This window comes from Acanthochromis polyacanthus, chromosome 15 (genome assembly GCF_021347895.1).
Source record: "Acanthochromis polyacanthus isolate Apoly-LR-REF ecotype Palm Island chromosome 15, KAUST_Apoly_ChrSc, whole genome shotgun sequence".
NCBI classification, from domain to species: Eukaryota; Metazoa; Chordata; class Actinopteri; family Pomacentridae; genus Acanthochromis; species Acanthochromis polyacanthus.
This window is the reverse complement of record NC_067127.1, coordinates 9843393-9856061: the sequence shown is the minus strand read 5'-3', so window position 1 is coordinate 9856061 and position 12669 is coordinate 9843393. Positions and strand designations below refer to the sequence as shown.

At 41.9% G+C, this 12669-nt stretch overlaps 1 long non-coding RNA gene across 1 annotated transcript in view; it reads right to left on the bottom strand.

Moving 5' to 3' along the window:
* LOC127537638 (uncharacterized) overlaps positions 1-12669 on the bottom strand; it is a 161426-nt gene that overhangs the window by 118662 nt on the left and 30095 nt on the right. The gene's annotated exons all lie outside the window — the stretch shown is intronic.

The window sequence follows — 12669 nt, the reverse complement described above, 5'->3', positions numbered from 1 at the left end:
CCAGCAGAATGGAGCCCACTGATTGGCTCTCATCAGTTAGGCATTACGAAAAGCACCTGTCATCCTCGGGGCTTCTCAAACCGGCACAGAGAGGCCCTGCCACGGGGGCCAATGGGCCTCGTGCAAGATTTACTCAAACACTTCACCCTCATTGTCAACTTGGCTTGGTGATGCCCTACAGCTAGGCCTCTCTGGCATGATTCATGTCTGTCACTGATAATGTATACAGCAAAATAAGCCAGTTTTAAAGAGCTAATAGGTGGCCACAGTATGAAGCAATCCCTTGCAAATTTAAAGTTTTAGGCACCAATACACGGAATTGCATTATATATATATTTTTAGATTCCAATTCTAACTCAATTTCTAACTCGGACTTTGTACGTATCTTAAAAATAACATGAGTGATTGGCATCATTGGAGAAAATTGATTTACTCAAGTACTGCAAAATTTGCAGGGACTTGCACTTTAGTTCAGTATTTCCATTTTTGCTACTTTATTCTTGTGTAACACTTTACTTCTTGGGAAAAATTGTAATATTTACACTGTGACATTCAACTGATAGTTGTAGTTAGCATTTATTTTTCACTAGGATTATCTAAAACTAAAAAAATTGCTAAGTTATAACATACAAAATACATCCATACAAGAAAAAACAGTGTGTAACTCGAGCCCCTTGTCACAGGTTTCACATGTTTTGAAATGGTTAACATTCTCATGAAAGTGACATTATCCCTCTATACTTCTGTGACAGCTTCATTTTAACTGTTTAAAGCCCCTAAGGTCAAATATACTAAATATTTCACATTTATATTTTATTTAAAAATCCCAATATAATCCACATTTGTGTCACAGAACTTTGACTTTTCTTCTCGCACACATGCTGCTTTTACAGATTTATCTCGTGACCCCTTTAGACAAGGAAACATTGGACTAAGCTAGCTAACACTAAATAAACAATGATTCATTAATATTAACTACCAATACATCGTACAGAAATAAATGCTTCACAGTTGAGTAAAGGTTCATCCACCAGTTGAGAGCAAGGTGTTTACTTTGAACACAGACGCTGAAAAATGACAGTGTACACACCTTAATATTTAGCTCCTACTTTTTGTGTAATTATCTACAATTCAGAACTCAGTGCATCCTGTGGTGTCACACGAGCGCAGTATTTTTCAAAGGCAAGGAGTGGTGGTGGTCTAGCAGTGACGTCCTGTCATCTGCCTGCATGGAAGCCTGTCATCAGCCTCATCATGTGGCTGTCATAGTTGATGCTAGTGAGGGGAGAGGCCAACCCTGCTGTGTCAATCAACAAGCCCTCATTAGAAGCAGCTTTAATTAGTGGCTGCACGGGCGCAGTATTGTTCACAATGCCGCCTTCGTTAACTCTGTTAACCCCAAATGGATTTGTGTTGGGGAATAGGATCTATAGTGGTCTAGTGTTGTATCATGAAGCTCAAATGTGTTGCGGGTTACAACGATTTATTTCTTGAAGTGTTCCTGAAGAAGTAACTATGTGTTTATTATCCTGGTACCAAGAATGAAAGGTGTTGAAAATTCAAATAAAGATTGGCGAAAATGTCCTTGTGAAAATAAATCCTCATCGCACATGAAGATTATTTCAGAGCGGCACAGGAGCCACGAGAGTTCAAGCCTGGTCTCTGATGATCCAGATCTTGACAGAACAATGATTATGAGGTTATTTTCACTGTCGGCGGGTGAGACCATCCAGGCGACAAGAACATGACTTTGTGATGTTTGTAATGAGTGAGCATTGATTGACTCAACACAGCCTAAAGAGGTCTCCTCCATGTTCAAGCTCAAGCGATGCTCCGGCTCTTTGTGAATCCTGTTCTGTAGCATAGTTTGCAATTAGAGTAATGAGCAGTCGAAGAGCTGTCTGGAGAAATACAATTGCTGCATTTCTCAACCTAGACCTCATCTGCCAACTATATGCTATTATACCATTCCCATCCCTGTTAGATCAGTCGGCACCGCAGAGCAATTTCCCTTCAGGAGCTAAATTATCGTTTTGAATGGCGATTGTGCGACACACTATGTAATTAAGAACTAAACATGCCTCGCTACCTGATTATGTCACTTTGTTGAGGAGTTGTGGTCCGATTGATGGCGTTGCCGTGTTTCTGTGCGCATATCAAGAGGTGGGGAGGGATTCAATGCTGGGGAGGAAGTGTGTAGGGGCGTAACAAAAGGCCAAAATGTGTAAAATGGGGTAGCACTGACCTGCGTGCCCCCTTCAAGCTGAGAGAGCGTCTTCTGTCTGACAGAAGGAGTGGGATGCTGTGGGGGGGAGGGGGGCTGATTTGTTTGAGTCTCAACTGTTTGGGTAAAACAGTTCAATGAGAGCATCAAGCCTTTTGCAGCTTGAGCAGGACGGAGGAAGAGACGAGGCAAAGAGGGGAGAAAGAATAGTGGGAGGCCGCAACCGCCAACCCCCACCACCACCTCTGACTGGCTCCCCACACCGCTTCATACCACCACCCCCCCTGAACTCACACACACACAGAGAGACACAAACTCCCCAACACCTCCACCCCCTCCCCTACCCAACACCCAGTCACTGTCAGGCCAAACACATGATGAATTGCCCTGTCAACAGAATTCATTCAGGGACCAATTAATTCAGCAGAAATGAACTAGAGCCATCAGTCGCTGAAAAACTCAGTGCAAAGAGAGCAAAGTAGCCCCACTTCAGAAAACGAGGAAGCGAGGGAGGGAATGGGGGAGAGAGGGGTGAGAGTGTAGTGGAGAGACGAGAGGGCAAGCAAAAGAGAGAGGGAGAGAGAGAACTGGAGAGAGAGCGTGGTGGAAGTTAGTCTGACAGAAATTGGTCATTTAATGCTTTAGCGCACTGGAGACAGCCCCTGTCATAGACGAAGGCATGGCAGGGGCTCCCCTGGTATTTTATTTATTAATTATCCTATGCAGCGAGGGGCCTTTAACTGTCTCAGTCCAGCCCCGTCAGCCTGACTCCCTGTCATTTTCTTTCCACAAACAGATCCTTTAACACCGTGCTCCAGGTTAATGGAGACAAAGCCAATATCCAACCAACCTTGCCTTCTCCCCCAAATACTGTATTCATCTGTACCTTATCCAGGTAATTATGTCTCAGACGATCTCCTGAATATGTCGTTGGGATGCTAATAAACCACTTTAGAGCTGGCGTGCAGAACACGTCTGACCTTTTCAACTCACTGCTTCATGGTGGCTACACCTCCCGAGGACGGCAGCAATTATTTACACCTTATTGGGAACTGCATATCATTGGGAATAAACACAGTCCCAAATAATTTAATGATGACTGCATATATTAGTCAGGAAATAACCAAGACAAACTCGTGCTTATTTCCTCATAATTGACTGCTGATATGTAACATGATTCAATGTGAAATCTTCGTTGATAAGCGATAAGGCTTGGCCAAGTGGAGCTCCCTGTCAGATGAGATTTGCTCATAGATCTCAAACATTTGTCACCTGAAATGCTCCATCGCTGTTTCCTGAGCTCTGTTGACAAAATTCAGAACAGAAAGGTGCTTGCCAGAAGCTGTTTTGTTGCTGGTGACAAATTAGCGCTGTGAAGGGCGATATCAACACCAGCTAATTAAGGTGTCGTGTGATTTTGGGCTCCAGATCAAGAATCTGCTGATTCATCCCACGGGTGATTATTGTGTCCATATGGTCAACGTACAGCGCGCTATGCTCGGAAACACTATCAGCCCGCTGCGGCGCTGGCTTTGCCAAAAGTTTGATCTTGTCTTTTGTGGCTGTGTTGGGTGGTGTTCATCACAACTCTGAATTATTAATTGCATCTTTTCTTTAAGCCCAGGATCCTCTAGTGGAAAACATGGGATGAGGGGCAGCTGGGAGGCTGCCTGCGACTGGCTGCCACTCTTCTCTGACATCAGGAAGTGAAATTCAACGCTGTTTCCACTGTCGTTCATTGATGGGCTTGTGTACCTTGGATGCCCCCTTCTTGGTGTCACTTGATTTTAAGAAATTATCACACCTCATGCAACATAAAGGTGACTTAAGGACAGGTATTTTGTGCTTTACATGTAAGACACTGCAGAGTGTCTCGAGAGTAAACAAAACTACAAATATTCTTTACTGTTGACTTCAATTTCATGTGTCAAATTGATTAGCAATTTCTCTGGGGACTCATTCCTTCTGTCTCTCCCTCTTTCTCATTCCTCTCCATTCAGTCCTTTACTGTAGTGCTAAGCACAGTGAAAATGAAACCTAATAGACAACAGTGGCATACAAGCCAAGTGAACCTGACAAATGGAACAGAAAAGCTAACAGAGAAGAAAGAGGTGCTTAGGCCAACTGTCACAGGTAAAGTGCTTTCCTGATTTCTGTTTACTCACCAAGCTTGAAACTTGACTTGTTTTCCTGCAGCTTACTGAAGAGATTCTGTTTGTGAGTCAGCTGGTTGTCAGCTTGTCTCACAAGCAAAAAAACCCACTCATTTAGCGTCAGATCTGAGAGGGAAAGAAGTTACCAAATGCATCTTCTGAGAGTGCGATCGTATAGCCCACTAAAGGAGATTGTTTTGTTGCATTTTAAAACTTTAATTAAACTGATGTTTAGTATTTAAGAACTGCTTCATTCAACCAGGAGACCGTTTATTACCAGCAACTGAAACTCAGCCTAACACAACCTCTGCTTTATGACAAACTTCCATACAACGGCAGTACACGCCATGTACATAGCCTCTATTCTCTGCAATGTAGAGTGTAAGGAATTAGAAGAGCATAAGGATGGGAGTGAAACCTACAGAAAGAAACTGCCTATGAACAGAGAGGAGATGTGCTGTAGAATATAATTAATTAAATGAGACTAATTAGGAACATGAGAGCAGGTGCCAGGCTATGAGCTGACAGGGAAGACAGCGAGACAACATGCCAGCACAAAAAAAAAAAAGAAAAAAGAAAAGCACAGTCACAAACACACATATGTGCACAACTGAACACACACACACATTCGAACACATATGCACACAAACACACAGCTGCGGTTATGAGGGTGGATCGTGACAGGCACGGGGACAAAACAACTTTCTGCGTTTTGTCATGTGAAACCCCGCAGGAATACTCATGACAGGAAGCAAAGACCCAGGCACCATGGGGGTCTCTTGCCTTTGTCTCACACACATTCTCTTTATTATTTTGTTCTGCAATGGTGGAAGGAAGTTTGCACAAGCCAAAGATTTCTCTCTCCTAATTATTTCAGCACTTACTCAAGACTGCAAGCTGTGTAATTCACAGACTGCTTTTCCTCCTCTCAGACCTCTTAAAATGCACCTCATTGTGGAGCTGCTTCAACAGGGTACTTTTAAAATGATGAATTTAAATCTGATGGGGTTGAAATTCATTGGGAAAAGTGGAATTTTTTGGTTTGATGAAAATTTGCATCATTATAAAAGCATTATTCATTGAAAATCATGGTTATTAATATCAATTAAACAGAGGATAGAGTTAATTAGAGCTAAAACAATTAGCTGATTGACAAAAATTGTGGCTATTCTAATGATCTAAAAACATCTGGAGTTTTCAAGCACAAATTCCAAATATTTGCTGGTTCCAACTTCTATAAATTGAATTTCTTTGGGGTTCTAAATTTTTGTTTGGACTAAAGAAGCAACGTTAAACCACCATCTTGGATTCAGATCAGTCTAAACAAGAGTAAGCAATTAAATTTAAAATAATAATAAAATGATTTGATAATGAAAACATTTAATATTTGCAATGAAGTCCAACAAGTTGTAGAATCACAAATGGAGGTGGTAATGGGAGGCCGTCTAGCAATTAGCATCAGTTTCTTTACTACCTCGTTCTTCTAAAGAGAAGAAATAAAAACTGACCAAAAGGCCATCAACATGCACTACAAATAAAAAAAATACATAACATCCAGCCTTCTCAGATATGTGATACATAAGTGACAGTGTCAGCATTCTGTCATTCAGACATAGGTCATTTTTCTGTTCATCTTGCATAGCCAGCCCGTTCTGTACAACATAAAAGTCTGGTTGCATCTCTACATCATTCTGCTATAGGGGGAAAATGCTATGGTTTATTTGTATTTCCTTACACCAATTACAATCATCTATGACTGCGCTAAGTGAAGGATGCGGCAACAGTCTTCGTTCAAAATAGGGACGAATGGAATTGTTTAGGTGGAACATTTTCACGCAGGGAAATGGGCACTGTGACTCAAATGGATAATCCACTGAAAGAAAAAGGAAAAATAAAAATTAGCTAGCAGGGCTGCCTTACTATATGATACAAATCCTCATTAAAATTTGGTAGGTTGAGTAGAGAGAGAGAGAGAGAATAGTTTTCCATTAATGTTCCTCACTGCGTAATTCAGAAATACCCACCGCAGTGACAGAATGAGCCACTGTATGCAGATGATATTCTGCGTTCACACGAGATTAGGCAGCACATCAAATGATTTATAACACATAATAATGTACTAATAAACCAAAAGACAACAGTAAATCTAAACTGATAGCAAGCTTATCGAAGCATCGAATCTCCACCCATCCAAAATATGATTGGCTCAGTGATGAAGAAGGATAGTAAAGCATTAAAATAAAAGGAAAAACATCTTGATTTGAAATATATTTGAGATACAAACAAACGTAGTCCAGCAGAAAATCTGTTTTCCTCAAAAGGTAATTGTGAATGCACTTTACTTGTACAGGATTTTTCTTAGACAGAGCTGTTCCATTAGCCTAGCCATGCTATACCCATGTTTCTGACGGCACAAGGGTCTAGGGAAGCTCGACAGGGAGGGAGGCGGGCTAAAAGGTTGTCTATCAAATCCCTCTGCAGCAATTGGGTAGGTATACAACCAATCAACGCAACGAATAGGCTGACGTAGTTCCGAGAGCACCGGCGGATTGTGGCTAAGTCCCATTAGCTTCCCCACCAGCGGAGCCGCGGAGCCAACTGGTATATTAAGGATTTGCCATATCCCATCGGCATAAGTCCAAATACGTCTTTCTTCTCAATGAAACACTTAAGTGCCGTCCTTTGTTTATCTTTCAAGTTGAATTTTAGCTTCAAATCTTTAAGAGCTGTGGCCAAAGCCGAGTCGAAAGAGAACTGTTTATTGTGCGCTGGTTGTTTCTGTCAGAATCCTCACGCCTCTGTCGTCACTTCGTTACGCCTGCCTTCTGACTCTACACTTCATGGTGATTGGTCCGGCCAGTTTTAGGAGAATCCAGCCTCGAGCCGTATGGAGGGTAACTAGACCCACCCTGGCAGAGAATTAAATTCGTTGCCATGGGTTGTCTAGCGCGGCTAGGCTACTGTTCCATTGCAATTAGTCACATTTATCTTTTGGTGACAGACCAAGTTTTACACCCATACCAAGCAGTTTCCACTTAGGTGTTTTTATGCACAAACTGAAAATGTACAGAAACACTACTTGATGAAAGCGTAGCTGGAGGGTCTGCTTTTTTTTCCCATCACTTCAGTCAAATTATGACATGGATAAGAATATTTACAATGTGTTAAGAGGATTTCACGAACAGCATTTTCTAAAAATCTTCCAGCTGAAAAGTAATGGTTTCTGAAACTTATCAAAAGGACAGGTTTTCTCTGTTTGATGTTACAGTTAGCTATAGTTTCAAATTAGTTGTGTTAGCTTGAGAGAGACCAACAGGAGAAGCAGCTTTGACTGGGAGAACTAGGTGAAACCTTTGACTTTTGGACCATCAATCACAGCCGAATACCAAGGATCTACACCTAACTTTCTTTCTAGAAAACACACAACATAACAGCATTTAGAGGGCTACATGGTCCTGCAGGCAAGACTCCACAAAGCAGACAGCTCAATATCTGGCCGTAGTGCGGCTTGTCAATGCAACACCAAACTCAAGACAGAGAGAGATGGGGGGTGGGTGCAGGGAAGGCTTTTTTAATTATCTGTGGTTGGGTCCGACTGTGCATCATCATTAGAGAGACTAAATAGCAGTGGTCACTGACTCAGGTAGTGGTAAACGGCACAATTAACAAGCTGAGGAGGGAGAACTGTATTCAATTTGAAAGCCTTCTCTCCTAATCCATCTCCGGTGATCAGCAGTGCTGCTGAGCTACGCCCTTTTACATTCAATTACATTAATCAGGTTATTACCCAGCAAAAAGTCAACATTTTAATCAAGAACTGGCAAAGTAGGGCAGGACATTATACCTAAACAGCAAAGTGGCAAAGCATGGAAAGCTTTTTAACTTCTGGAAGCCTATATTTTGTTATTAATCACATTTTAAAACCTTCAATTTTTGGCATTCACCAGAATACATATGTCATCATGTCTACATTTGTGCAAGTCTGAATTAATCTCATCTTCATCCATGAGTGCACACAGCACCCGTCAAGAATTCAGGCAGGTTTTGTTTTTTTACTCGTCTAGGCTGCAAATCCTCTTGGATATAATCCTCGCAGGTGTGTTTTACACACCTGCAGGGGTTCACATCCCAATAATTCCCTTTATAGTCATAAATTCCTTTGACATACTCTGAAACTACATTCTCCAACATAAGTCATTATTAATATATGGATATCGGTGGAAACAACTTGTCTAAATGTACCCCTCGCTATCCACTGCGGTCAGGTAGGGGATTATTTCATTCACAGCAGAAAAAAGCCAATTAATATAAATATGTGCTTACTTCACAACCAGTTCAGGTTGACTTTGCTGACTGATTGCTGACTGAACACACAAAGTGAATCTAATTTAGTAGAACCTCTGGCTAAGCAGTAGTTTCTCACCCATTTTCTCCCACTAACAGGGAAGAAATCAATTCCCTGGCATCTATGACAGTCAGGAGATGCTTGTCTTGTTTTCATTTTATTTATTTTTTATCTCCACACTTGTTTTTGCATTTTGGCTTGTTAGGAGTTCTGTGATGGCTGACCCAGGGATTGGGTTCTGATTAAGGGAGGGAAATTCTTGTTGTCCACCCCATAATGAGAGAAGACAGAGGTGAGAACAGCTCAATAGGAGAGATAACCACTCTTTGATCCAAACGGTCATGCAGAACCTATACTCGCTGCATCGTCAGAAAGTGTGCTGTCGAGCTTCTCGCTTTTAAATCCCTCCTCAAAAACTTTCAAAAGGAAGAACGTGATTAGAGAAAGACGGGTTTGTTTTATTAGTAATAATGTAAAACTAAACCAATTTGAGTTTGTCTGTTTTTTTAAAATATAATAAAGCTGGCAAATGATCATATTGTTTCCAGGTCACAGCCTGCAGACTACTGCAATATAATAATTGACTTCTTACACTCAGTTACACACAAACAGCATCCCAGCGACACGGCATCTTCACACATTTTCAAAATATTAAACTGTCTAAGTGCCATTTCTGAATCCCCACTAACAAGACCCATCTCAACTTAAGATGTCTTGTTAAATTGAGACCTTGTTCCCCAGTGGACTTAAATGTAAAACATATCTCTACCCTTGACAAGCAATGTTAATCCATTTAGTGTAACGAACTAACATGTCCCTAATTAAAATATGCCTTTTAATGATACATACTGACATCCTGGAAAACACTGTCACGCTTCCCTCCTTTAATACAGGAATATGCTAATTGCTTCAGGAACACTGGTGTTCAAATCCCACGGCTACCACAACATCCTGAGGGAGTTAATGTGCTGGGGTTTTGAAACCTTTGTTCATAAATAAAAGCCCCCCTTGAACGTACTGTTTCATTATGACCATTTTGGCCACAGGAAAAATGTCAGGGAGCTTGAGGGGCTGGCACTGTTGATTTCCATTCATTTTACAGACATTCAATTTACCATTCGGGAACCTTCTGGCCTCACTCTACACCTTTTTAGTCCACCACCTCACCTATAGGTGTTGGAGGGCAGAGAGAACGCATCAAGCTTCCACCCCATCCCATGGCAGCTCATTTAAAACAAATCAGGTTGATTGCTGAGTTGCTGTGCTCACAAGCCCAGTTGATAAAGCAATTAAAACTCTCTAATTCTGCAGTTCGGAAAAGGGCAGTAAGTAATTAACTATATATAATGTAATCCTTTTGTAAGTCCTTCCACATCTGATTTTTGTTTCGTGATGTGTGAGGATGTTTGATGGGCAGTAAGGAACAGGTTCATGTGGGTGGGGTTTGCAGCCCTCTGTGGCAGGGACCCTGGATGAGAGTAGGGCTTCAGTTAATAGGCTCTCTCTGGACAGATGAGGTCCATTAGGAGGTTAATTTAAAAATGAATAGAGGACATACAGAGAGAAAAAAAAGTGACAGAGACAGAGAGAAGGCTCAGAACAGACCCCACACTACATAGAAATAACAAAAAACAAAACAAAACATCAAGTATGTATTTTCCTGTGGAGCAATGTTGCTAATTAAACACGCCATCATTAAATAACTGCAGACCCAGAAGATCCATTTAGCCATTTTCTCACAAATGACCAAATGAAAAGTGCTCCACAACAACCACAAGTGAACCCTATCACTTCCCATCCGTGAGGCCACTTCTTAAACACTGAGGCATTGTTCAGATGCATGGACTGCAGCCCCTGCCTCCCAATTTCCATTTCTTTCCCCCCTGCAGAAAGGCTGAATCTGATCCGGACCCATTGGTGTGTGGATAATGAAGGGGTTACCAGGAGCTGGGAGAGGCCCAGTAATTCCCTGCACCAGGGGACTGGGTTTTTGGGTGGGGTTTGGATGAGTACCCCTGCTCTGTGATGCATGCACTCATGTGAGCTTGTGACAGCCTTTACCCAAATCCAAGGCCAGACATAGACGCTGCATGTATTATATAGAGATACAGTACAGAACCCAGCTTCAAACGTTTTATTGCTGCAGAGATGCTTTCTTTCCATATAAATGGAGCCCATGCTGTATAAATTAGTATTTTCATTACTTTAATCTTCTGTATATATTTGAACGGACTGAAAAATCATTGCATCTGGTTGAGTTTCAGTGCAGCTTTTGCGTATGCCTACTTGAAGTCTCAACAACCGATAGCAACATGGAATCTAGAGGATGTGTAAATAAAATCTTGAATGTTGAGCTGAGTTCATCATCCTTTTTTCAGTGGATGTGGGAGTAACCCCGCTCAATCTAAGGTCACAAAAATTAGCATATCATTTGGCAAAATGGTTAGGCAATACGTGGGCGTCTCCCTAAGGGGGGTCACCTTAAACATCAGTGTTAAGGCACCAAGAGACCCCTCCATACTCCAGGGTTAAGTATCTCCACTTCATTATGATAAAGATGTGAACAACTAGCCAACCTACCAACGCTTTCAATAGACAATGAAATCCTGACTCATCCTCTCTCAGGACCCGGCATGAGCCTCCATCCATCATCTGAATACTCCAGGCCCGAATCATTGCCGATCATTATAGTAACAGAGAGAGTCCCGGTGATTGGCCGTGATTATAAGATCACAGGGATCTAAGGGGTGATCCATCATGCCTGGTGGCACACTAACACCTCTGTGTGATGGGGTTCACCTCAGGGGTCAGGGCCAGGTCAGCCAGAAGAGAGAAAGCCCCTCCACACAGAACACCTCCACACAGAACACTTCCACTGCTTCCAGTTATCTCCCAGTGAACTCCCAAAGAGCCAGGGAAAGCCTGTACTGTTTGAATAATTAATCCCAATGAATTAACAGAGAGACAGAGAGACAGACAGATAGATAGACAGAACTACTCTCTCAATGGAGGCACCATTGACCCCATCCGACTAAAAAACTGGTGCAACACAACACAGTAACCTGAGGCTGTGTGTTGTCATCCAAATGAGATAAGTTTATTTTCCCTAGACCAGCATTTGTTCCATCAGCCTGTAGGGTCGCAGACCACGCTAAGAAGCAGTGGGGAGTCCCTCTCAGCACCTGCAGCTCTAGCGAGGTGGCCCGCTAGCAAGGAAAGGCTTTGGCCGCAGCCCAAATATCTGCCTGCACCTTCTGTGCAAACGCTCCAGCCTTAGGAAACCAGGAGGCAGCAATATTGTGGAACAAATGTCCTCTAATCTCAGCCTGCTGGTATGGGTCCTTGGTGGGGCCTCCTCGTTGTCCCATCCTTTGCCTTTTTGCTCTTAAAGCGTGTTCCTTGATGGTGTTGACACCGTACAGGGTCACTGGTTAAAAAAACAGGCCACGCCCACAGAGGAGTGACGACACCATCTACATCCAGCTACATAGTATTTATTATTATCAGCACACCATGCACTCATCAGCAGTAATGTGCTAATGATCTAAGGACAGTGAAATATTTCATATTAGAGACCAATGAATGTAAGATTGTTGACTCATAGTAAATAACTACAACGCCTCTGTGTCAAATTATTCAACCATGGTAATACATTCTGCTTCTTCACAGGATATTTTAGAAAAGTGTATAAGTCCATTAAAATGTATTTCTGAAATGATTATAAAGCAAGTACAAAATTATATTCAAGCAGGATACTGACTTTTCAATTTAATTCGATAGTTAATCTGTCAGATGTGCGCATAAATAATTTTTTTGTGTTGCTATCTTTTGCTGGAGTTCTCAAGAGTATATATATACAGATTTTTAGCTTGATTAACCTGGAGAATAACTTGTGAGGATGTATCATAGCAGCTCATTAAATTCGTGAACCTGATCGTAGCATTCGC